Raw genomic sequence first — 25,450 nt, 5'->3', positions numbered from 1 at the left:
AAAATGCCACTGCCCACTGCTGCCCACAGGATGGAGGAGAGGCAAGGCAGTAGTTGCTTTGAAGCTGTGAGAAGGGAAAAACCCAATTTGATACCCTCCTTTTCATCACACCACGTGACTTTCAGCAAGTCACTTAATCACCCTGTTCTCAAATCTACTTGGTAAGCTCTCTGGGGAAGGGACATTGTACCTCTGCGCTACATGTTGTGTGCAGCTCTGCACACTGCTGCTGCAGCTGCCATAGAAAATACTCAGTATTGTTGCCTTATATCAAAGCAATAGTCTGCATTAGGCCGATCCCATTTTATAGGTTAAAAGGGGCAAGAAAGTGACCACTGGGCAAGCTGTTGCATTATAGGCAGCTTTCCAGACGGCCACCAAGTTGGAAGCTAACAGGTTTGTAGAATGTGCTTTGGTAATAAATCCATGCAGCAGCACAGAGCCGCCTCATACAAGTGCTTCAGTGAAAGCTAGAAGGAGCGGGGATGCTGTTGAGATGTGCCACCGCAGTGTTAAAAAAAATAAAATAAAATAAAATAAATCTCCAGCTCCAATGTGGTGGGAAGGGGGAGGGGCAACCGCTTGACTTAAGTGGAAGGGATTGCATCAGTGTGCCCGACAGGATCGGGCTGCGCTTGGAAAAAACTGTATCAGATTTCACGCAGGCTTTCTGTTTTCCGTTATTGCATTCTGAATGTGATGAATAATTGAATAAAACCTCCCTCTCCACCACCACCCCCCACCCCAAATCTCCGAGAAAGGAAGGAAATGAAAAATGCGTTTGGGTGTACGGAGCTGGGGGTGGGGGGAGAAGGGGGAAGCGACGGATAATATACAGAGAACGCTTTTTTTTTTTTGCTGTTTTACCACAACCCACATCTGAATAATTATCGGCTTTTATTAGTCCGGGTATTAACGGCAGAAGAATGAATACAAAGCACGGGTTGATTCATTCTGCCTGCGCTGCTTCCTTTGAAATGATCTGTCTGAGGTTTCTGGGGGAGGCAAAGAGTCTTCCTCCCCCCACCCCCAGGTCCTGTGACGAACAAATTAATTATCTGAATTCCTATAAAACAAATAACCACAACAAAATGTACCTGAAATAAAAACTTCAGCACATTTTTCAGATGGAAAGGAAATAATGAGTTTGCGCAAAGTTCTTTTCCATCACTTAATTATAACAATTACAAGTCATTTTTAAGCCACCCTAATACATACAAGAACAGAAATATATATTATATACGCAGACCCATATACACATTCTTGACTATACAGTATATATATTTATATATATGTGTCTATATACAAATATATCTCTCTCTATAGAAACACATAGTGTAATTTTCAACTGGAGCATCACCAATACCAGCCCTCGTTCCCCTTAGGCTGAGCCCTCCGGTGCTGGGGCCGATTGGACTTAGGCACGGGCCTCTGGGGAGGTGAAGCTCCGTCGCGTAGAAGAGGTTGCAGGACAGCGTGGAGAAAACGGAGTCAAGACAAGCAGCGGTCGGGTCAGGCAGCAGGCAAACGGAGACAGGTACAGACAGAGTTCACTCAGTGTCATGGTTCAGGCAGTGGTCAGGGCAGGCTGAGTTCAATCTGTAACAGTGAGCAGGCAGTGGTCAGAGGCAGGTGGAGGTCAAGCAGCATCGAGGTTCAATCCAAAGTCAAACCAGAAGTCCAATCCGATGAGACGAGGAACGAAGAGGATAAAGGAGGTCGAGGGACTACAGGAGCAAAATGAGATGCTGAAGACAGACAAAGGGGAGACTGACCACAAAGAGAAGAACTCAGAAGACTAACCAGACTGCCAGGAACAGGATACAGGAACTCAGGAAGGACACACAGCGGAACCAGGAAACAAGGATCAGGAACCAGGAATGCAGAGGCAAAACACTTCTTCAATGGAGTCGATCTGTTGCCGAGGTGTTGGAGGGATGTCCAGACAGGCTCTTCACACTAGAAGACCTGTGATGTCATCAGAGGGCACCACAGAGAATTTCTCTCAGGCCCTTTAAATCCTGGCAAGTTGGGCACACACGCACCTAGGGAGGTTCTGCAGAAAGGACCAGCATCAGAGTCGGCCTAGCTAAGCTGCGGCGGGTGGCCACGTCTCAGCCAGAAGGCTCTGCTGCACCATCGGGAGGCTGCAAGGATTGGGCTGGTTTGGAGGTAAGAGCGGCGGGCTGCAGGATGGGCCTGCGGTCCACTGAGCACAATAGTACCCCCTCCTCTAAACACCCCCCCCCCCCACCCCAGAGGATTTAGGATTCTTGGGGTGTGTGGCGTGAAATTCCTTGAGGAGGCTCTTGTCCAAAATGTTGGAAGCAGGTTCCCATGGGTTTTCCTCCGGACCATATCCCTCCCAGGAGATAAGGTATTCCCATCTCATGCAACATCGTTTGATGTTCAGAACCTCTTTCACCTGATAGATGACATCGTCTTCAGTAGAAATTTCTTGAGGTTACAGTGGTTTCCTGGAGGGCCAGGAGAGAATCAAAGGCTTCAGAAGTGAAACATGGAATACGTTGTGGATTCCTAGGGATGCTGGTAACAGTAACTGGTAAGTCACTGGGCCCAGTTGGCGCAGGATCAGGAATGGCCTGATGTACTGGGGGGGCAAGCTGCATAGAAGGCATCTGGAGCCGGATGTGACAGGTGCTAAGTCAGACCTTTTCCCCTGGCTTAAATTATGGTGCTGGCCTACGGTGTACATCCATAATTTTCTGGCACTCTCAGCCACTTTCTGAAACATTTTCTTTGTGCGGATCCAGAGTTCTTGGAACTCCTGAGCTGTCAATTGAGCCGCAGGCGAAGGAACGGTCAATGGATAGGCAAAGGTGACGGCTGTCTCCCATAAACAATTTGAAAGGTAGATGACCTCGTAGAGGTGCTGATATGAGAGTTGTGGGAAAACACCTACAGAAGGAGAGAGACCCAATTATCTTGACAGTCATTTGCATAAGCTCTAAGAAAGCTTTTCAGTGTTCTATTGGTCCATTCAGACTGGCCATTGGCTTGGTGGTATGCCATTATATAGTCCAAGGAAATGTAAAATTTTTTACAGAGGAAACGCCAGTACTTGGCCTTAAACTGAGCCCCACGGTCAGAGACAATTTGTTTGGGCAGGCCGTGCAGGTGAAAGATGGGGTGAGTGAATCATTGAGCCAACTCCGGGGCCATGGGAAGGCCAGGAAGCGGGATAAAATGAGCTATCTTTGAGAAACAGTCGACTACGACTCAAATGATTGTGCAGCCATTCAAGAGAGGGAGATTCACCACAAAGTCGGTAGACAAATGGATCCAGGGTTCCCTGGGGGCTGGCAATGGCTGTAACAACCCCCAGGGTCATCCTGTGCGCAGGTGGGAAAAGAGTCCACATAGGCCCGGACATCTGTCTGCATCTGAAGCCACCAGTTGTACTGCTGGAGCATCACAAGAGTTCAGTCCTTTCCATGGTGACCTGTGACACTGGAGTCGTGGAACCACTTTAACACTTCTTCTCTGAGTTAGCGTGGAAAAAACATCTTCCCTGGTGGGGCGGTCATGGTGGTGGCCAGAAGAATCTGGGCTGGATCAATAATATATCTGGGAGGCTCTGGAGTGTCCTCTGCCAGGAAGGACCAAAATAGGATGCCTGCTAAAATGTTCTTGGTGGCTGTTGATATTTTAACTTGAAGTCAAAACATGCAAAAAATAGAGACCAGCAGGCCTGGCGAGCATTCAACCGTTGTGCATGATGGAGATGTTCCAAGTTTTTCTGATCAGGGTAAATAGTAATGCAATGATGAGCTCCTTTGAGCCAGTGATGCCACTCCTTGGGTGCAAGCATAATGGTCAGTAGTTCTCTGTCGCTGATCCCATAGTTGCACTCCACAGGACAGCATTTTGTAGAAAAGGAGGAGTATAGGTGGACAGCACCTTTATCTGAGTGTTGACTCAAGACTGCCCCTACTCCCAGAGTGGATGCATCTACTTCAACTGTGAAGGGTCGAGTGGGATCAGGATGGTGGAGACAGCGTTTTTGTAGGAAGGCATCCTTCAACTCTTGGAAAGTGACAATGGCTTCTGGAGTCCATACCTTAGTGTTGCAGGTAAGAGCCATAAGAGGGGCCGCAATCTTAGAGTACTTGGAATGAAGTGCTGGTAAGAATCTTTGCAGGGCACATAGCCCAATGGGTTGCTGCCAGTCTTGGGTACTTTTGATCTTATGTGGAAGGCCTTGCTGGACACAATGTATCCCAGGAAGGGGAGACTCTTTGTCAAAAAGACACTTTTCTGGCTTCGCATACAGCTTGTTGTCTCGCAGTCTCTGGAGGACTAGACATATATCCCAGTGGTGAGAGGCAAGGTCATGCAGAACGCCCGTGTGTACACGCAAGGGTGCTGTGGTCAGAGTAATCCGCCTGAGTAAAGGGTTCCCATGAATGGATGAAATGATAAGGGGTGTCCTCCGGAAAAGCGTGGGAAGATGCAAGTGGTCAATGAGGGCTTTCATAATGAAGTTTCCCCTGGTAATGGAATCGACCAAGACTACCGTAGGGAACTCCTGGTTGTTGCGCCAGAGGTAGACCCTTGGGCCAAGGTGGGGTTGATGCAACCCGTAGGTAGGGACCTATGGGTCCCCACCCTCAGCAAGTGGAGTGGGCTGATGGACAGAGGCCAACTGGAGCTTCACCAATACCAGCCCTCATTCCCTGCGGGTTGAGCCTTTGGGTGCCGGGACCGGCTGGACTTAGATGGGCCTCTGTATGTTGTTGCTGTAGAGATTGGGTTCAGCCCAGAGACAGCAAGTGAAAGATGGCACAGTCTTATACTGGACAAGGTAAGGTCCCGGAGACTCGTGTACCAAAGGAATGGAGGCAGACAGGGGGCGCCCGAGCAAGAGCAGGACGAAGCCTGAATAGAACAAGTCCAGGATGTGAGCTGGAGAAGCGTCAAGGAACAGGCTTGAGTCTGGGCTGGTGGCAATCCGGAGGCAGAGGCAAGCAAGGCTGAGGATGATCATGGAGATAGTCAAGCGAAGCAGAGGTCTGGGTCTGGAGATAGGCAACAGAGTAGTCAAGCGAAGCAGAGGTCTGGGTCTGGAGATAGGCAACAGCGAGTCAGGCGAAGCAAAGGTCTGGGTCTGGAGAGAGTCAATGGCGTGGTCAGGCAAAGCAGAGGGCCAGGCTTGGAGAGAGTCAATGGCATGGTCAGGCGAAGCAGAGGGCCGGGTCTGGAGAGAGGCAACGGTGTGGTCAGGTGAAGCAGAGATCCGGGCTTGGAGAGAGTCAATGGCGTGGTCAGGCGAAGCAGAGGTCCAGGCTTGGAGAGAGTCAAAGGCGTGGTCAGGCAAAGCAGAGTCAAGTCCATGTAGGCAATCCGAGGTATGGAGCAAGACAGGAACCAGGAACAAACGAGGAACAGGAACGCAGGAGTGAGACTAATCTCTAGAAGGCAACGGGTATTCGACCAGTGAGGAAACCTGTTGGAAAGGGAAAGCTAGGGAGTGGAGCCTGCGCTTAAATACTGAAGCTCCGCTGATGTCATCATCCGGGGCCGCGGCTAGGTTCCTGCCACGGTCCCTACTTAAACCTTAGTGATGCATGCGCGCCTAGGGAGGGGCGCGGCGCTGAGTAGCAGAGTCTCTCTGCAGGCCATGCAGAGAGGCCCGACAAGAAGTAATGGACGTGGTGGCTGGACTGGGAATGCCAGGGACTGCAGCTGGGCTGGAGGCTCCGGGGGAGGCATGAGGACAGAGCTGACGGCCCACTGCTGCCAGCAAGAAGGAACCAGGAGCTGGAGTCACTGTAGGAAGGTGGGGCCATGACATGGGTCTGCCACGGATAGCAAGCGTAACACTATTGTCTACCATAATGGTCACTGGGAGTGTTAGTTAAGGAGTTGGAGTTGTGAAGCCTAGGATCACCTCTCCACCAGATCCTAAGCTTTGTAATTTCACAGCCTCTGTGGGCACTGTGGGCATTGTTTCTACTGTGCCCACTCCTGGCATAGTAGAAACAAAGTCCCAGATGACATCGGTGGAGCCTCTCTTTGGGGGTAAGGCGCCCTTGACCAAGTTGTATTGGTTCCTCTGGATGTGACTGAATGGGAGCTGACATCAGTGGCGAATAGAGAGGATGCTGAAATCGGGGGGCTAGTGCAAGTAGTCTGCAGGGTGGGCGGAATTCCCAAGCACATTGCTGGAGGTCAATTCTCTCAGCCAAATCGATGAGACCATCCAAGGAATCAGGGAGCTTGCGAGCAGCTAGCTCGTTCTTGATCCATGAAGACACCCCCCTCCATGAAAATACTGCAGAGGCTGTCCTCTCCTCGGTTCAGCTCCATGGCAGTGGTTCGGAACTCTATTGTAAAGTCCATTAAGGGCCGATTGCCATGGCATACGTGAAGTAGGTCTGAACCCACTGCGGCCAACCGGCTTGGCTCATTGAAGACCAGCTTGAAGGCCCAGATGAACTGTTGCAGATCCTACAGAAAGGATTCTGCTCGCTCTCACAAGGGAGAAGTCCAGGCCAAGACCTTCCCATCCAGTAGAGAGAGCAGGAAGGTAGTCTTGACAGAATCAGTGGGAAACAGTGTCAGCTGAAGAGAAAAGTGCATAAAGCATTGGTTCAAGAACCCTCAGCACTATTTCAGGTCCTTGGCATAACGTGGAGAAGGCGGAAAATAGATCAAGGGTGGAATAGGACCAGCTGGAGATGCAGCAGTAGCTGCTGGAGGCGAGGAAGCACCTGAAGCTGCCATTGCATCCAGGCAGGCGCTGAGTCACTCCAAGGAGCCCGCCAGGAGTTCAAGAAACTGCTGCTGCTGCAGGATTTTCTGGGCTAGGCCTGGAGGCCTGAGGCATCCACCAGATCTGTGGCCTTAGCAATCTGTTGCGAAGGTGGACCCTTAGGCCAAGGTGGAGTAGGTGCAATATGCAGGGAGGAGTCCTGCAGGTCCCCACTGTTGGCAGACGGAGCTGGCTGGAGCAGAATCCTAACTGGAGTTTCACCAATACCAACCCTGGTTCCCCTTAGGTTGAGCCCTTGGGTGCCAGGGCCAGCTGGACTTAGGCGCGGGCCTCTATGGAGGTGAAGATCCATTGCATAGAAGAGGTTGCAGGCCAGCATGGAAAAAGCGGAGTCAGGACAAGCAGTGATCAGGACAGGCAAAAGGAGACAAGTACAGACTATGGTCAAAGATGGGTGAAGTTTACTGAGTATCGCGATTCAGGCAGTGGTCAGGGCAGGCAGAGTTCAATCAGTAATGGTGAGCAAGCAGTGATGAGAGGCAGGCAGAGGTCAAGCAGTGTCTAAGTCCAATCCAAAGTCAAACCAGAAGTCCAATCTGATGAGACGAGGAACAAACAGGAGAAAGGAGGACGAGGGGCCACAGGAGCAAAATGAGACGCTGAAGACAGACGAAGGGGAGATTGATGATGAAGACCTCAGAAGGCTAACCAGACTGCCAGGAACTAGGAACAGTCTCAGGAAGGACACACAGTGGAACCAGGAGCCAGGAAGCAAGGATCAGGAATGCAGAGGCAAAGCACTTCTCCAATGGAGTCAACCTATTGCCGAGGCATTGGAAGGGTGTCCAGGCAGGCTCTTTGTACTGGAGGACCCATGATGTCATCAGGGGGTGCCGCAGAGAATTTCCCACTGCAGGACCTTTAAATCCTGGCAAGCTGGCGACACGTGCACATAGGGAGGCTCTGCAGCAGGACCAGCATCAGCATCGGGGTCAGCTTAACTGCGCTGTGACAGGCGGCCATGTCTCGGTCGGGAGGGTCTGGTGTGCCATCAGGAGGCTGCAAGGATGGGCCCTGACTGGAGGTAATAGCAGCAGGCCGTGGGACAGGTTCACAGTCCACCAAGCATGACAATTTCCTAGGTTCTACCTCAATGAATTTGCTCCTTTCATAGAAATGCTTTAGCGAGGAGTTAAGAGCCAGGTTGTTCCTTGAAAAGACTGCTAGAGGGCCTATGGCAACGTTAAGATTCCAGTATTTGCAAAGTCCAGCCAATGTACTGGAGTCTCCAACAAAATCAGCTGATTCTTTCAGCACCGATCTTCCACCTGCTTGGTTAAATAAGATCGTAGATATTAACAATTTCTGCTTCACACAGTGACATATCTAAAGTATTTTGCACTCAGAGCAGATATTTGCCTTGGCATCCCCCACATATATAATTTTAAAATTTTTTGAACATTGACAAAATATTTCAAATATTTCAGACACATCAAATAATGCCTAATAATTAAAACTAATTTGGGTTTGAAAAATCCCCCCCTCCCCCCATACCTGTCATCCTGAGATTTTTGTAGACTGGAGCCACTCATGCACAAGTGCGCGCACACACACACACACACAATAGGTTCCCTCTGTCACACACACATATATACACAAGAGATAGACATAGGGAGTATATGTGTGTGTGTGTGAGAAACACCCACACATGCTTCCTCTGTCTTTCCCACTGTCACCCCCTACATACTTCCTCTGTCTCTCTCTCATATACACACACGCTTCCTCTGTCTCACACATTGAGCAAAAACTGAACTGGAAACCGCAACAAGCCAGACAGGGCCGGTGGAAACACTAGGCGACCATCTATAGTGCCACAGGTTTGGGGGAGACGGCCTTCTGCTTCCATTGTCCCTGCTCAGAATGCTGGAAGCAACACTGGTGGCAGCAGCAGGGCCACAGTGATCAGGCCTCTTTCTTCCCGTCCGTGGGAGCTAGAAGAAATGAGTTGTGGGCCTGCGTAGGTGGGAAGGAAGCCAGACTGTTGCAGCTGAAAGGAGTAACAGATATGGGATCCGCGGGGCTGAAAGACATTAATCTAAGGTTGTAACTAGGCCCATCTGGATTATAGAAGCAGGAGTAGCATCATTAGACTCTCCTGGCTGAAGAGCAGCAGAGCACCAGCCAGCTTGGCCATGTGCTCGAAGAGCAGCGGAGTACCAGCTCCACTGGTGCCCCACTCCTCCTGTCGACCACACAGCCAGGCTGTGTGGTCGACAGGAGGAGCAGGGGCCAAGCCTCACAGCTGAAGAGAAAGGAGCAGGAGCTGGGCCACACGATCAAAGAGAGGAGCTGCGGTCACTCCACTGCCAAGAGGGAGGAGATCTCCTGATGACATAGTGACCCAAGAAGAAAGCTGCTTCTGCTGCCTCCATGTTCTGGGGAGAATTAAAAAAAAAAGAGTGTGTGAGCATGCGTGAATGAATGTATGAGTGTGTGTAAGCATGTGAGAGGCATGTATGAGTGTGTGAGCTTATGATAGCAAGCAGGGAGAGAGCATGCATGTATAATCATGTGGGAGAGCATGTGTACATATGTGAGATCATGGAGAGAGAGCATGTGTGTGTGTGTGTGTGTGACTGTGGGGAGAGAGTGCATGTATATATGTGTGAGAGATCAGGTGGGGGAGAGCATGCATGTGCATGAGATCATGAGGGGGGAGAGTATGCGTGTGTGAGATCATGGGGGAAAGAGACACCATGTGTATGTGAGATCATGTGAGGAAGAGAGAGAATATGGGTATGTGAAATCATGAGGGAGAGAGAGAACATATGTTGTGAGATCATGTGGAGGAAAGAGAGAGCATGTGTGTGTCCATGTATGTGTAAAATCGTATGGGAAGGGAGAGCATGTATGTATGTGTGTGTTATGTAGAAGAGAGCATGTGGGAGAGACGGAAGGTGCATGTGTGTGTATTAGTGCGCAAGAGCTTGTGGGAAGTGCAAGTATGAACATGTGTTAGTAACAATTATTCTGTTGGTCAGCTTAGAAATATTCTTTTATTAGTACGATTTTACTGTTATGATTGATTCATATTTCTTTATTTGTTTGAGGTTTTCTGAGGAGCGGTGATGTTTCTGTTTTTCCATTGTAGCATTCTATACAGAGTCTGGCTTGTTGGGATTTATAGTTCAGTTTTTGGCTGCACATTTTTGATTATTCTTTATTGTCTGAGGGTCTGTCTGTGTTATGCATATATGACTTGAGGTGAAGTATCCCGTTAGCATGTGGTTTCTCTATAGGGATCTATAGCAGCTTGACTTGTTATGTTTTCCAGATAGGAGGTGTACTGGTGTTTAGGTCCTGGTGTAATATTTACAGTGTTGCCTTTTCAAAGGTAGGGTTGTTACTTTGAGTGCTAGCAGTTAGGGCTGTTTTAGTATGAGAGAGCTAAGCCTACATCCAACATTTTACAATAGGCAAAATACCATATGGGTTCCAAGTTTCTTGGATACTCAGAGGGCTCTCTGTATGTCCGGAGCGGGGGTCTCTGGCTGCAGTGGATCGAAAGGCACTGTGCAATCAGACTGCAAAGACAAAATGTCACGGTTGTGCAAGTCGGGAAACGGGACTCTTCGGCAGCAGCAGCCCTGCCTAAAGCGTAGCGAGGGAGGAGCCAAGAGAGGAGCAGGAGCCGCAACGCGGAGTAGAGCTGCGGTGGGCTGAGCAGGAGAGGCACGCGCTCAGGGCAGCTGAAACATGTGTTTTCTTTTCCCTTAATGCATCTGCACCACCAAGCCGTGTTTCAAGCAGCTGACTGGCGCTACGAAACCGTCCTCATGACAACCCCTCCTTCCTGGTTGTCCTCCTGGGGCATACGTCGCACCTCCCCAATGGTTCCGCACAAAATTATACTTCTCAAAGCTTCTGAACACTGAGAAGCGCGTTACTTCCCATCCTGTGATTCCCTCGCATCCCCTCCCTCCTCGGCCCGATCACTGAAAGCGACTGCGTGACGCAGGACGAAATGCAGCTCGCCCCATGCCTCTTCTGTGGCTGTTCCTCTTCTGGCCTCTAGGTGCCAGCCTTTCACGCTCCACATGCTTAACTGTTTCTGCCATTTGAATGAAAGGTAGCAGAACATGAGACACAGAGGAGTCGGGGCAGGACAGGAATTTAATTACCAAATTTCCAGAACGTGGAACCTTTCACATTAGAATCAGGAGGTCAGGAGGAGGATGAACAGGGGGATAGGAATGAAAGTTAAGCCATTCATGCATCTGCATGCTAAGCAGTCCAAGGAAGCTGCATTTTCATTCCGCAGGCAAGCAAAGAATGCCTAAGCACTGGTTCCGCCTCCTTCCGAGACCTTCCTGGGTCTCCAGTAAACTCGCTCATGTGTGATTAGCTTTCCTCAGCCTTGTGGAGTTTTAAAATAGGTCATTTATGTGGAGTTTAGCTTTTTCCCTAGATCGTTTGGGCGCCTCTGATACTGAATATTTATGATCACAACGCTTTATGAAAAGTAAAGAGCAGACTGCGGCACAGCGAGAGACTGAGGGCAGTTAGCATGAAGCGCTGGTGATGGGGCAGTGATGCTTCTGCTGTCAGCGCCCAGTGGGAGCTGCTAGATGTGTCCCTTGATTCATTGCTTCCTCGAGCGGGAGGGTAATGCTGTGGAGCGATTCATCCTTCACAATTCTTTCAAGGCCTGACAGAGCTCTGATGGAGTTTTGCTGGAGATTCAGGAGCACTTGTACTGGCTCTCAGCTGTTGAAGATGCCACAGGAGAATACAGCAAAATGCATGTAACAAACATTCTTGTAATTCACCAGTGTGAAGTGCAAGGGTACTCTGCACTGTGGGCAAGTCTTTGACCTCCGCCCAACTCACCTATTTAGCAGCAGCTCCAGTACTCTCCGAATGGCGGGAGGCAGCGGCCCTGGCTCAGTGCTTCCTCCATGGACAGTGATACTCCAGTACAGGAGCCTCCCTCTATTCCCCCACTATCTTTCTAGCATTCCCCCTCTCCCTATCCCCCTCTCCAGCAGCATACCCCCCCCCCTGTTTCTCCCCCACTCTCTTGTGAGCATGCCCCCGCTGCCTGGCAGTATTTATTTATTTATTTATTTATTTATTTATTTATTTTTATATACCGGTGTTCGATTTTACATATCACATCGGTTTTACATTCCAACAAAAAATGCGGGAAATCAAGCTTTTCCTTTGTCAATACATTGAACAATAATAAACATGGAAATTGTTAACAAGGGAGATAAAAACAAGGGAATGGTTAGAACTAAGGGTTGCACAAAGGGGTGCACAAAGGGTAGCGCCCCTTTGTTGCGCCCCCTTCGGCGCGCGGCACCTGCTGGCTTGGCACCTTTCAACGGTCCGGCTCCGATTAATATCTCCTTTCTCTCTGTCTCCCATCTCCTGCCCAGCAGCATCTCTCTCTCTCTCAGTCTCTACCTATCCTTTGCCCAGCCTAGCACCACTGTTGTGCACACATTAACTTTTCCAAATGAGCAGAGGGGGTGGGGTATGGCTCCCTCCTTTCCTGCTCTTGCCCTTTGCTACCACCAACACTGGATTACTCTCTTCTCCAGCATCACCCCCCTTCTCCTTTTCCAGCATTAACCCTCCTGCAACCTTCCCCCAGCACCCATTTCTCTTGCCTGTTCATCATTCCCCTTTTCCCTTCTCCGCCTCTAGCAGCTATTTGCTGCCTCTCTCCCCCTCCCTCCCACAAGAACTCTCTCCCGCTCCATTTTCCCCATTCCTCAGCATGCAATTGGCCCCCTGCCTCCCTCCATTTTCTCCTTCAGGATATGGCACTTGGACCCCTCCCTCCCTCCCTGTAGCTCCCCCCTCAATGCCAGCACTGGGAGCGTATTCAAAGCTGTTATTGAAAGGGTGGGTGGGTGTGTGTATGAGAGGGAGGGTGGGAGTGGGTTGATGTCTGTAAGAGAAGGTGTGTGACTGTATGAGAGGATGTGTGGGGTGTGTATAAGTGGGTTTGTATATGTATGAAAGGGAGGGGGTATGGATTGGTCTCTGTATGAGAGGGTATGTGTCTGTATTAGTGTGTGTGTTTGTGTGTATATGAGAGGGTGGGTGGGTAAGGGTGTGTATGTGTGTATGAGAGAGTGGTGGGGTGTGTTTATGTATATCAGTGGGTGGTGTGTGTGCGCGTGTGTGTGGTATGAGAGTGGTAGGGGTATGTGTGTGTATTAGAGGGGTTTTGTGTGTGCATATGTGTATGTGAGTATTCAAGAAAGAGAGTGCCTGTGCACGTGTATGCGTGTTTGAGTACCTGTATATTTGTGTGTGAGAGAGGTTAAAGTTTGTGCGCCCTCCTCCAAACTATGACAGTTTCAGGAGGACTGGAAATTAAAGTTCCCAGTTATGGAGTGTGGGTGATTTTTATTTTATCCTTGTTAGTTTTAATTATTGTATGTGATGTGTCTGCTGTTTTGAAATTTTTTATTAGTGTTTGGTAATATTTTAAACATTTTTATACGTATTTTAAATTGGATGAATTTATCAGCGGATTTGACATTCTTTTTATTGGTATGTTTAATGTTTTATATTTCTTGATTGTGTTTGCATTGCATACAGAGTTTGGCTTCTTGTGATTTCCAGTTCAGTTTTTATCTGCACGTTTCAATTAATATTTCATAGCGTGTAGACAGATGGACTCAGGACCAGTGGGTTATGCTGCCCTGCCAGCAGATGGAGATAGAGCAAGCTGATGTCACAGTGTATATACTCCTGCAGTGACCCCAGCCTGCCAGTATTCTCCATCTCCAGCAGATGGTGGATGTGCATCTCCCTATGGGGATGGCTGTGAATTTTAGAAGGAGAATTTTACATTGAGAAATGAAAGCCCCACTCTCCTGCAATGATACTTAAAGTTCCCTCCCTCAGTTGAGAAATTCCTGAGGTGATTTCTGTTGTCCCTCAGAGGTGTGCCTTGGTCCGGTAGCTGGTGGACTTTGCTGCGTGTGCAGCTGAAAGGCAGTAGGTGCAGGAGGCCGAGCATGACAATGACGGAACATGCCCTCTCCTCTCATAGCCAGAGACCATCTCTGTACTCAGCTGATAAGTGCTGAGCTCCGGAAAGTTTAAAAAAAAAAAAAAAGGAGAATTACTTACAGAGACAGATAGATGGTTTCTAGGCCTTCCTTCAGTCTTCGTGCTCGGTGCATCATTCCGACTTCATTCCCACTCCTGTTGGGGTTAGGGATCTGGGCAGCCTGGCAGGTTGAGTGGCTCCAGTGGGCTAGGTCCCGTGGTAGGCTTTTCTCAGCGCACCACATGGTAAGCCACGGCAGTGTTTTTCACGTGCTCCTGTGCGTGCCTTACTGCCCTCTACAGATGTTGGTGTGTTGGCTCTGTCCACGCGTTGTATGTGCCCTGCTAGGTGTAACTTTTGTGCACACAACTTTTTTGGGCATGGTGAATCACTTCAGCTGGGTGCACTAGTAGTGTGTGAGCCTTGCTGCGCTTCATTCCAGGGAGCCTTGATTTTCTGCGCACAAATTTTTTAAGCGCGAGCCATTTGAATGCACAGTTACCTCTGCTCATGGAGCCAGTAAACAAGAAGCCTGACCTGACTTCAAACATTTGTCAGCACTGCTCAGGGAGAGTTTTCTTCCTCAGATTTTGCTAAGCCTGGATCCTCCCATTCTGATGATGGCTTTGGCTTGAAATGCGCAATATCTTGGTACTCCCTTGACTGGTTCCTCCACAGGAGATGGCAGTTCAGTTGGGCCCACTCCAGTACCTTCGGGGTTTGGCCTGGATCCAACTGTTTTTTCTTTGGTGGAGTTTTTCAGGATTTACAGGCCTTTGTTCAGGCGCAGTCCTCTGCTTCGCCCTCTCCTGTTAGGTCAGACCCTCAGCCAGTGGCCCCTCCCTCTTCCAATCCTATGGTTAAGCGCTGTGGTGTGCCTCAGTTCTCCACAGGTATCCCTGGTGGGGACCTGGATGGCTGAATGATGAGGCGAATCCTGATTCATTGGAAGATGGGGAAATTCCTCCTGGTATGGAGCCGTTTCGAACTATGTTACATTTCTTTTATAGAGATGAACTTCCAGCCCTGATTTCCCAGTCCTTGAAGGTGGGTCGAGATCACGTCGGATCAATGGGTTCTGGAAGTGATACAGGAAGGCTATGCATTGGAATTTTGCAGCATTCCTTGGGACGTGTTCATGGTTTCTCCTTGCCACTCCCCATGGAAGAAGCAGGCAGTGGAGTCTGTGCTTCTGTGGCTCCTCCAGCTGCGGGTTCTGGTTCCCGTGCCTATGTCTCAGGAAAATACAGGGTGCTATTCCATCTATTCTGAGCTGCCCAAGAAAGAAGGTTCTTTTCATCCCATTCTGAACCTCAAGAGTGTCAACTGTCATCTGCGGGTGACTCATTTTCGCATGGAAACCTTGAGCTCCGTGATAACAGCCATGCAGATGGGAGAATTTCTGACTTCCCTGGATCTGTCTGAGAACTACCTACATATTCCCATCCATTTGGAGCACCAATGTTTTCTGCGCTTTGCAGTGCTGGGTCACCAGTATCAATTCCAGGTGCTGCCCTTTGGTCTGGCCACCGCCCCCAGAATGTTTTCCAAGGTTATGGTGGTCATAGTGGTAGCCTTGAGAAGAGATGGGATCCTGGCTGATTCAGGCCAAGTCTTTGGAAGAGAGCAACCTGGTGACCAACAAGGTAATCTCCTTGCTGCAGGAGCTCTGCTGGGTGGTGAACCTGGCCAAAAGCAGTCTCCAGACTTCTCCAGCGAATATCTGGGAGTTCACTTCAACACGAGGCTGGGCAAGGTTTTTCTGCCTACCACACAGATCCAAAAGTTGATGTCCCAGGTGCGTTAGTTGGTGAACGCTATATGCCCAACAGTGTGGAGCTATCTGCAGGTGCTTGGTTTGATGGAAGCTACCCTGGAAGTGGTGCCTTGGGCAAAGGGCGCATATGCATCCTTCAGCGCTCACTGCTGTCTCCTTGGAACCCACAATCTCAAGACTATTTGCTTTGTCTCCACTTGCTGATGGAAATCACCTCCAGTGGTTGTTGCAGGAGGCTCATCTGGGATGAGGAGTGTCCTTGTTCTCCCTGAATTGGTTGGTTCTCACAACAGATGTGAGTCTCCAGGGGTGGGGAGCTCACTGTCAGGAACTGATGGCCCAGGGATGTTGGACCACCGAAGAGGCCCTCTGGAACATTAGTCTCCTGGAAGCCTGAGCGGTTCGGTTGGTGTGCTTGCAGTTCAGCTGTAGACTACAGGGTCGAGTGGCCGCGTGATGTCAGACAACACGACAATGGTGGCCTACATCAATCGCCAGGGAGGAACCAAGAGCCAGCAAGTGTCGTAGGAAGTATAACAACTTATGGAATGGGCAGAAGGACATCTACAGATGATCTCGGCCTCCCACATCACCAGAAAGGATAAAGTAAGGGCAGCCTTTTTCAGCAGGGAGAGTCAGAGCCCCACAAGTAGGTGTTGTACACCGAGGCTTTTCAGCTGATAGTGGATCACTTGGGCCTTCCATCTCTAGACCTGCTGCCAACTTCTCACAATGTAAAGGTTCCTTGCTTCTTTAGTTGCAGGAGAGATCTGTGGTCTCTGGGCATTGATGCTCTCGTACAGGTCTGGCTGGAAGACAAATTGCTTTATGCCTTTACTCCATGGCCCTTAGTGGGCAGGCTTATTTGCAGAATCAATGTCCACAGGGGGCTGGTACTCCTGGTGGCTCCAGATTGGCCCAGGCATCCTCTGTATGCAGATCTGCGGAGGAGCTTGGTAGAGAATGCCCTTCATCTTTTGCCGCACAGGGATCTGTTGCAGCAGGGGCGGTTTCTTCATGAGGATCCGACTCAGTTCTATCTTACAGTTTGGCCCTTGAGAGGGCTCACCAGAGTTTAATTATGCACTGAGTAAAAAAAATATTTTTTCTTATTAGTTTTAAATGTATTACCTAGTAATTTCATTGTGTGTCCCCTGGTCTTTGTACTTTGTGAAAGAGTAAACAACTGATTAAAGTTTACTCACTCCACTGCACTTGTTATTTTATAGACCTCTATCATATCTCCCTTCAGCATATCTTCTCCAAGCTGAAGAGTCCTAAACTGTTTAGCCTTGCCTCTTAGGGGAATCGTTCCATCACCTTTATCATTTTGGTTGCCCTTCTCTGTACCTTTTCTAATTCTCCTATATCTTTTATGAGATGTGACCAGAACTGCACTGTTGCGAGTGCAGCCTTCAGGGACTGATGGTCACTTCAGGGGCCAATGGGTTCGGCATGCTTCACTTAGCTCATAGGAGAGCAGAGCCCTTGGGCCATAGAACGGCTCAGGTAGAGATATGAGTTGCACCCATGGTGAGGTGTGTGTGCAGGATGGGCGGCACAGGAGCAGAGCTGCATGGAGCTTGGAACACAGGGCTAGGACTAGGAACTTGGAACATAGGAAAGTTCAGGAATGCTTAGAGCACAAAGAGTCAGAGAAGAGCTTGGAACTTGGAACTCTCAAGGAGTACAACATGGAGCTAGGGACTCTCAAGGAGTATGACATGGAGCTAGGGACTCTCAAGAAGTACGACATGGAATGTAGACTTGGAACTGGAACATAGACTTGGAATGTGGAGATGACGAGATGAAGACTTGGAACGTGGAGATGAGGAGATGAAGACTTGGAACGAAGACTTGGAGACGTGGACTAGGATGAGGAAGGCGAGTCCCTCAGGTGCCCTACACAGCATGTGGGGCTGGGCCAGACCACACTGAAGACTCAGACAAAGAATAAAGGGGATGAGACGAAGAACAGGCGGGGATGAGCAAGACCCTCAGGGCCCTACAGCACTTGGGGCTGGTCATGGACCACACTGTCTCCTATGCGCCCTACACAGCCGAGGGCTGGTCACGGACCACGAGGGGTGTGGGGTGAGCTCAGGAAGTCTCATAGCGCAGGTTAGTGGAAACCCCTCAGATCCTCCGGAGTCGGAACTTGGGAACAGATAAAAACTTGGAGCTAGGAAACTCGGAGTAAAAGCAGGGAATCTCCAGAGGCACGGGTCCCACTGGACTTGGAGCATTAGGACCGGGACAACATCAGAAGGGGAACAAGGAACATCACTGGCTGAGGACTCACAGACATCTTGGAACTAGGAACATCTTGCAACTGGGAACATCTTGGGAAATCTTGGAACATGGACATCTTGAAGCTGATTGCAGAACTTGGAATGGACTGCATGACTTGGAACAGACTGCAGGACTTGGAACATGGAACATCTTGGAAAGGACTGCAGGACTTAGAATGGACTGCAGGACGTGGAACATGAATCATCTTGGAATGGACTGCAGGACTTGGAGCAGACTACAGGACTTGGAACATGGAACATCTTGGAACAGACATCCGGATCTTGGATCACGGACATCCAGACTTGGAACAGACACCAGGATCTGGACTCACGGGCATCCGGACTTGGAACAGACATCAGGAGCTGGACTCACGGACATCCGACTTGGAATAGACATCAGGACCCGGACTCAGGAACAGACATCAGGATCTGGACTCAGGAACAAACATCAGGCTGAAGAAACAGCTTCAGGAGCATCTGGATCAATGCAAAGACAAAGGTGGAATGAAGGAGCATAGCTCAGTGGTAGAGCATTTGACTGTAGATCAAGAGGTCCCTGGTTCAAATCCAGGTGTTTCCTTTTGTACCATAGTTTATTAAGTTATGGGTACTTGCCAGGTTCTTATGGCCTGGATTGGCCACTGTTAGAAACAGGATGCTGGGCTTGATGGACCATTGGTCTGACCCAGTTTGGCATGTTCTTAAGCAAGACCCTCTGAGAGGGCAACTCCCTGGGAGGAGCTGCCTGGAGGACCACACCTCTCTGTCCCCTTAAGAAGGGAAGAGAGCTGTGGGCCTGCCCCCTAGGAGGAGCAGGAAACAGGAAGTCCAGAACCCTGGACAGTGGTGTCCTTGCTGCTGTGCAGGGAGGAGATGGAGTGGAGGAAGCTGGGCCTCCGGGCAGGCCCCAATAATGTTGACAATGTCCTGCTGCATCGGGGAGGAGAAGGCCGGGCCGCAGACAGGCCCTGACGAGGGAGGTGGCTTCCAGGCGAGGCAAAGACTGGCATGGCTCCTGCCATGCTGGCAAGATGACAGCCAGGCCGTGGGAGCACCCGGTGTCGGCCGCCTGAGGCAAGGCCCTGGCTTCAGTTGTGGCCTCCGGGCCATGAAGAGCAGTGTCGGTGGCTGCATAAGGCTGTGGAGGTAAGGCCCTGTCCACGTAAAGCGTGGGCAGGGCTGCAACATGCACATAGTACTCAAGATGAGGTTGCACCATGGAGCAATACAGAGGCATTATGATATTCTCTGTTTTATTCTCAATTCCTTTCCTAATAATTCCTAGCATTCTATTTGTTTTCTTAACTGCTTCTGCACACTACACTAAGCAGAAGATTTCAACTTATCAATGAATACACCTAGATCCTTTTCCTGATGCCTTCTAATGTGGAATCTTGCATCATACAGCTATAATTTGGAATACTCTTCTCTAAATGCATCACTTGTCCACATTAAATTTCATTTTCCATTTGCATGCCCAGTCTCTCAGTTTTGCAAGGTCGTCTTGCAATTTCTCATAATCCTCTTGTGATTTAACCACTTTGAATAATTTTATGTCATCAACAAATCTGATCACCTCACTTGTTGTTCCCATTTCCAGGTCATTTATAAATATATTGAAAGCAGTGGCCCCAGAACAGGTTCCTGGTGGGATCCACTATTCATCTTCTTCCACTGGGAAAATTTACCATTTAACCTTACTCTCTGTTGTCTATCTTTTAATGAGTTGGCAATCCACAATAGAACACTGCCCCCTATCCCATGACATTTTAATTTCCTAAGAAATCTTTCATGAGGGATTTTGTCAAATACTTTCTGGAAATCCAGATACACTATCTGGTAAATTTTAAAAGGAATGCAAGTGCACCCATAAACACTCCTCATTATATAAAGTACTCGCATAACATTTAAAATACTGTCACCGCATGTACTTCTACAGCCTCTACACACATATCTTGTGCGAGAAAGAGTGAGCACTTCTCTATAGGGTCAGTCTAATACTCTATTTATAGGTACCACTCTAGAGTGGCACTTTGAATCAGGGTGGGTTTTCGGGAGGTGGGTTGGGGGTATTCATAGTAAAATTGACTGTATACTGCAGTGCTACCTGAGGTGTACAAATCTCCTTATCATCACTTATAAGGGCTATAAGTCTTTACTGATGTCAGTTTTACTATGAATACTTCTGTCTGTAATAACACCCCCCCCCCCCCCCCGAAAACTCACCCCGATCCAAAGTGTCCCGCTAGAGTGGTACCTATAGAATATCAGACTGACCCTATACAGAAGGGTTCTCTCTCTCTCTCTCTCTCCTCATGAGGAGCAGTAGCAAAGTTTTGTAGGCAAAATGCACATGTTGTCTTTGCAAAATTTGTGGTTATGTGTGTCAGTCTTGGCCCCCGGAACACCCATGTTCTGCCTCCTTATTCTGAACGCGCATCGTTCCCGGCTTCTTAAAATTCGTGAGGCCCACTTGCACGCATATGTGGCTGTTTTTGCATGAGCAACGCTTTTAAAATCAAATTCTACTGGCTCGCCTTTATCCATATGTTTATTTATGCCCTCCAACAAAATGTAGCAAATTGGTGAGGCAAGATTTCTCTTGGCTCCATGTTGGCTTTGTCCCATTAAACTATGACTATCTACATGCATGACGTATCAAGGGTCTCCAGCGCCCAGGGACCAATGCATTTATGTGACTCTCCAGTGCCCCCTCCTCCAATCCTTCTTGTACTAATGCTTAAGGCCATAGAAAATCAGTGGCGTCTCTAGACAGAAGAATTTGGGGTGGGGGGAGGAGCCAAAATGACATTTCCTTATCACACCCACCTCTATAGCATGGCCCCCTGCTTTAAAATTGGCTATTGAAAAAAGTCTTAATAAGAAAGTCCAAAGAGTCTTCTGCGTAATTTTAAAAAGCTGGCCAGTTTCACACTATAAAATTATTTGATAGTCTCATTCAACTGATTCTATATGGCTATGAGAGTGAAGTCTGGAATGTATATCGGAAGGGACAGAATGTCAATATAAATCTTGCAGAGTTCTGTAACTCTGCATCCACTGAAATTCCCCCAAACAATGGAGCTTGGATGTTTCCCTTACAGCTCATCATACTAAAATACATACTGAAGGCAGACCCCTTTCTTTCTTTTTCCAGCAACCTCAGAGCCTCTCTCATTCCTCTGCTGCCGCTGTCACTGCTGCCGCATGACTATTGGGGAGGCGCAGATCGCTGCTATTGGCACTGAAGCCCATTCTGCTGCCTCCTCTGTGCAGGCCCCGTGGTATTAAACATTTGCGGGCTTCCGATTCCTTCAAGCTGATCTCATGCGTTGTGAGATCAGCATAGCAAAAGTGCTGCTCTTTCACATTCCCAAAGATTACTTATGCCAATTACAATTACTAAAATTTAATTATTTTTTTCACCTTTGCTGTCTGATCTTAGTTTTCTAATCGGTTGGTCACAGGCTTTTCTTTCCACCTTCCCTTTCTTGTTTTTTTTGCCAGTTCCTTTTACAGGGTCTTTTTTTCTATTTCTTTTCTCTCCATCGGTCTTCTTCCCTCAAACACACAGTCAGAGTCTCTTTCTCAGATGTTTTCTCTCTCACACATACACAGGCCCTATTCTTACATGCTGTCTCTCTTACACATATACACACACACACAGATTCTCATACTCACATACATGTACACTGTCTCTCTTGCACATGCTGTCCCACTCACACACACTGGCTCTCTCATTCCCACATGCTGTCTTGCTCAAACACAGGCTCTCACTGCCACATGCTGCTCTCTTACACACACACAGAGGCTCTCATATGCTGTCACTCCAAACATTCAGGTCCTCACTCCCACACACACAGTCTCTCAACTCACTCTTGCACACACACACAATCTCTCAACTCACTCTCATACACAGACACACACACACACATATAATCTTTCAACTTTCACACAAACACAGGGGCAGATTTTCAAAGGGTTACGCACGTAACCCCGAAAACCTGCTCCTGCACGCGCCAAGCCTATTTTGCATAGGCTCGGCGACGTACACAAGCCCCAGGACACGCATATGTCCCGGGGCTTTGAAAAGGGGGCGGGGCGCCGATCCGGGGGCGGTATGGGTGTATTCCTGAGTCCTCTGGCACAGCGGCCGTGCCGGGGGATGGTGCGCTGGCAGCCGGCCGGTGTGCGCAAGTTATGCCTGCCAGAGGCAGGCGTAACTCCTGAAATAAAGGTAGGGGGGGATTTAGGTAGGGCTGGGGGTGGGTTAGATAGGGGAAGGGAGGGGAAAGTGGTGGGGAGCGGAAGGAAAGTTTCCTCCGAGGCCACTCCGATTTGGAGCAATTTGGAGCGGCCTCGGAGGGAACGGGAAAAGCCATCAGGACTCCCCTAGGGCTTGGCGCGCGCAAGGTGCACAAGTGTGCACCCCCTTTCGCGTACCAACCCCGGATTTTATAACATGTGCGTGGCTGCGCATGCATATTATAAAATTGGGCGTACATTTGTGCACGCCGGGTAGCGTGCATAAATGTAGGTTGCCCACCAGGTTATAAAATCTGCCCCACAGTCTCTCAACTCACTCTCATACACACACACACACACTACAGGCCCTAAGCCTCTCTCTCACCTCTGGGCCTCCTCTTCGCGGGTCACCGCAGGATAGGCTCTGTGGTGGCCCTGATCTTCTCGGACTGCCTGCGACATGGGATTCGCGGCAGCCCATAAATTCTGCTTCTCTTCTGCATGCGGCCAATGCTCCTCTTCCTTCCTGCCCGTGCAGCTCCGGCAATGTTTTTCTTATGTGGCTGCACAGGCATATATGACACTATATATTCATCAATTTTGTTATTTATGATAGTTTCTACCATTTTGCCTAGCACAGATATCAGACTCACTGATCTGTAGTTTCCTGTATCACCTCTTGATCCATTTTTAAAAATTGGCATTACATTAGCAACCCTCTAGTCTTCAGGTACCATAGACAATGTTAATGATAGTTTACAGATTTCCAATAGCAGGTCTGCATTTCATTTCTCAGTTCTTTCAGCATTTTGGGACATATACCATCTGGTCCAGATGATTTGCTATTCTTTAGTTTGTAAATTTGCCCTAGTACATCTTCCAGGTTCACTGAGATTTGTTTCAGTTTCGCTAAATCATCATCTTTGAATATCATTTCTGGCATGGGTATATCTCTTACATCTTCCTCAGTGAATATTGAAGCAAATAATTCATTTAGTCTCTCTGCTATGGCTTTGTCATCCCTAAGTGCCCCTTTTAACCCTTGATCATCTAATGGTCCAACTGATTCCCTCGCAGGATTTTTACCTTGAATGTACCAGAAAAAGGTTTTATTATGAGTTTTTGCTTCCTTGGCAAGCTTCTTTTCAAATTCTCTCTTTGCCTTCCTTATCAATTCTTTGTACTGATTTGCCAGTGCTTATTCTGTTTCTTCATTTGGATCCCATTTCCATTTCTGTTCTTTTACCTATTATAGCCTCTCTCATCTCATCTTTTAACCATGCCAGTAGTCATTTAGATTTATTTATTTATTTATTTATTTATCGAGTTTTATATACCGTCATTCGGTTTCGCCATCACAATGGTTTACAAGTTTCAATGGGTAAGATGTTAAGAGCTTAGGATGGGGAATAATATCATATTCATTTTGATTAACTCGTATTCGATGGATAAAGCATTAGAAGGTTAGTAGATGCATTGATATACAAAGAGCGTTCATTTATACATATAGGGCCTCATTTTCCACCCGGATTGCACGTGATACCAAAATGGGGGCGGAGTCGGCCCCGGAAGAGGAGGAGTTGGGGCGTCACCGGGGCCGACTCCGTGAAGACGCCGTGGACGACGAAAAGGTAAGGCCCTTTTTGCGTCCAAGTTCGCGCCCAATAGCTACACCTTCTATGGTGACGCTATTGGGTGCGAAACCGGCAGCGATCGCACCGCAACGGTGCGATCACTGCTGGCCAGTGCAAGCCCGCCCCCCGTTTCGGCCCCCTGCCCCTCACTCCCTAAAGTATCGCAGGCCTGCAATACTTTAGAAAATGAGGCCCATAGTGATCATTTATATATACAGCGTTCATTTAAAGTATTATTAAAATTGAGGGGGATATTCTTAACGTAGCAAGGGGAACATGGTGGGGTTCTGAATGAAGGCTAATAGGGCAGGGGCAAGGAAGTTTTAGTCCAGATTTGTGTTATATTTTGGGGAGGGCGAGTATGAGTCATTGGGTGTTTTGGTAGGCTTTGGTGAACATCCAGGTTTTAATTTCTTTTTTGAAGGTTTATAGGTCTGGTTAAGTTCTTAGTTCCGTTGGGAGGGTGTTCCAGAGTTTGGGGCTGCCAAGGGATATGGCTCTTTCACTGGTTGAGGTTAGTTGTTTGGAGTGCGTAGGTGGAATTTTCAGAAGGCCTTTGTTGGTTGAGCGGAGGTTTCTTTGAGGTGTGTGTATTTTTATAATTTTACTTAACCAGTTGGTTTGTTCTTCGTATGTTGTTTTGTGCAGTAGTGTCAATATTTTGTAATCTATTCGATGTTTTATTGGGAACCAATGTAAAGCTATGAGAATTGGCATAATATGATCATGCTTTTTTGTTCCTGTGAATGATTCTGGCGGCAGTGTTTTGTAAGATTTGTAGTGGGCAGATGGTGGAGAGTGGTAATCCAAATAATAGGGAGTTGCAATAATCCAGGTTGGAAAAGATGAGTAGTTGGACTGTTCTGAAGTCATCTGGAGTAAGGAACGGTTTTAATCGTCATAGTATAAAGTAGTTTGTAGTATCCTTCCTTAATTTTATTCGTGATGTGTTTCTTGAAGGATAATTCCTTGTCGACGATTACTCCTAAATTACAAGCATGTGAGACCGGGGAGATTGCTGTCTTCTGGTTCTCTATGTTGAGCGGTGGTAGGGGTCATGGTGTGTTTTTCCTATCCAGGAGAATTATTTCAGTCTTTTCAATGTTTATTATGAGTTTCATGTTGGTTAATAGTTGTTTTATTTTGGAGAAATGTGAGGCTATTTTTTGTAGGTTTCTTCCAGAGTATTTTGGATTGGGATTAGCATTTGGAAGTCGTCCGCATATAGAAAGTGGGTAAGCCTTAGGTCAGATAGAAGGTGACAAAGCGAGAGAAGGTATATGTTGAAAAGGGTTGCAGATAGTGCAGAGCCTTGGGGAACACCAGTGCTTAGGTTTATTTTCTTCGAGAGGGTATTATTTATTAATACCTGTAGTTTCTGTGTGATAGGTAGGATAAGAACCATTGCAAAGTTTTCTCAGTTAATCCTATTTCAGTCAGTCGATCCATAAGGATTGTGTGGTTTATGGTATCGGATGTAGCTGATAGGTCTAGGAGAACTAATAGGTAGCTTTGGCCATTTTCGAAGCCTCTGAGCACAGTGTCGTTTAGAGAGAGGAGTAGTGTTTCAGTGCTCAATATTTCCTGAAACCAAATTGTGTGGGGAATAGGATATTGTTCTTTTCTAGGTGTTTGGATAGTTGAGAGTGGACGATCTTTTCAATGATTTTGGCGATGAAGGGTAGGTTAGAT

At 48.2% G+C, this 25,450-nt stretch overlaps 1 protein-coding gene and 1 non-coding gene across 2 annotated transcripts in view; both read left to right on the top strand.

Moving 5' to 3' along the window:
- The window catches only part of LOC115088564 (putative nuclease HARBI1), a 190,486-nt gene that overhangs the window by 81,426 nt on the left and 83,610 nt on the right, over positions 1–25,450 (top strand). The window lies entirely within an intron of this gene.
- TRNAY-GUA lies at positions 18,388–18,459 on the top strand. The gene has a single exon. It is a non-coding gene; the product is annotated as a tRNA-Tyr (tRNA).

This window comes from Rhinatrema bivittatum, chromosome 3 (assembly GCF_901001135.1).
Source record: "Rhinatrema bivittatum chromosome 3, aRhiBiv1.1, whole genome shotgun sequence".
In the NCBI taxonomy this organism is placed as follows: Eukaryota; Metazoa; Chordata; class Amphibia; order Gymnophiona; family Rhinatrematidae; genus Rhinatrema; species Rhinatrema bivittatum.
The sequence above is the reverse complement of the archived record's forward strand: the minus strand, read 5'-3'. Positions and strand labels throughout refer to the sequence as shown.